Source organism: Nematolebias whitei, chromosome 19 (genome assembly GCF_014905685.2).
Source record: "Nematolebias whitei isolate Nwh7 chromosome 19, NemWhi1, whole genome shotgun sequence".
In the NCBI taxonomy this organism is placed as follows: Eukaryota; Metazoa; Chordata; class Actinopteri; order Cyprinodontiformes; family Rivulidae; genus Nematolebias; species Nematolebias whitei.
The window spans coordinates 25,681,996-25,683,119 of record NC_056516.1 but is presented as its reverse complement, the minus strand read 5'-3'; positions in this window follow the sequence as shown (position 1 = coordinate 25,683,119).

Here is a 1,124-nt window from a genome sequence, read left to right as displayed (position 1 = left end):
ACTCGTGCAGAACCCCAGTTTTAAACACCAAACCTGGTCTCTTTACTCTGCAGAGTTCTCCTGGACCTTCAGGTTTAGCAGCTCTGGCTCCAGGAGGTCTGCTGAGACCAAATAAAAAAAATTAAAATGTAATTTCTGTCCTTTAGCGCCCTCATGTGTTCTGTGGTGGAACTGCACCTGAATGAGGTCATCCTAACAGGTACACAATGTTTCTGACACGTTTTACACATTATTTGATCTAATAATCAAACTGGTTTGCCTTTATGACACTTAACAAGAGAAAAATGAACCAAACAGGTTTTTCACTGCACATCTAAATGTTCTGTCCGTAATTAGAAACGTAATGAATGAATAGCAGTGGTCCAAACTCCACACCCCTTCCACACGACTGAGCAGAGTCCAGGTAGTTCAAATATATTTTATTTCTCTTTGTGGTTCCATTGCAGGAAAAAATAAACGATACAAAAGGCTCGCAGTGAAAACAAGTCATAGATTGTGTTAAGAGACACCAGATTTGATTATTAATCATCTAAAGGAAAACAAAACAGAATATCTGCTGAGCCTTTGGTCCACCAGCAGGGGAGGACGTGCACCAGTTTTATCAGAACTATTTACAAATCCTGCTCTCCTGCGTTCCACTTTAAAATGTATGCCTCCTTTCCAGTGAATATCGTGATTAGTCAATTAGTGAATGTTTGTTCTGCAGCGTGAAATTGATAAAAAAAAAAAAAAAAAGGCGGCACGAGACTGTTAATCCCGGCTCTGATGGAGCTCCACGTGTGGAGCAGGAGGTTGATCAAACAGGAAGCAGCACTTTCTGGAAACACTGGATGAAATCCTGCAGTTTGCAACTACTTAACCTAAAGAGTGCGTAATTTCAAGAAGGAAATATGACGGGCAACACCGTATTTTCTACTAGTGTCGTTATTTTCTGTAACCCAGGAGTGTGTGTGTGTGTGTGTGTGGGGGGGGGGGGTGTCAGCACCCTCTCGGGGACAAAGCTTCAGTGTTAACATGTTGACTCTGGCCGGCTGTTTCTCACCTCAGGTCAAGGCTCGACGCCGTGTTTGCTCCGACTGTTCTGCTGATCTTGGCTGTTTCCTGGAGCTTTCTAAACGGGGGGG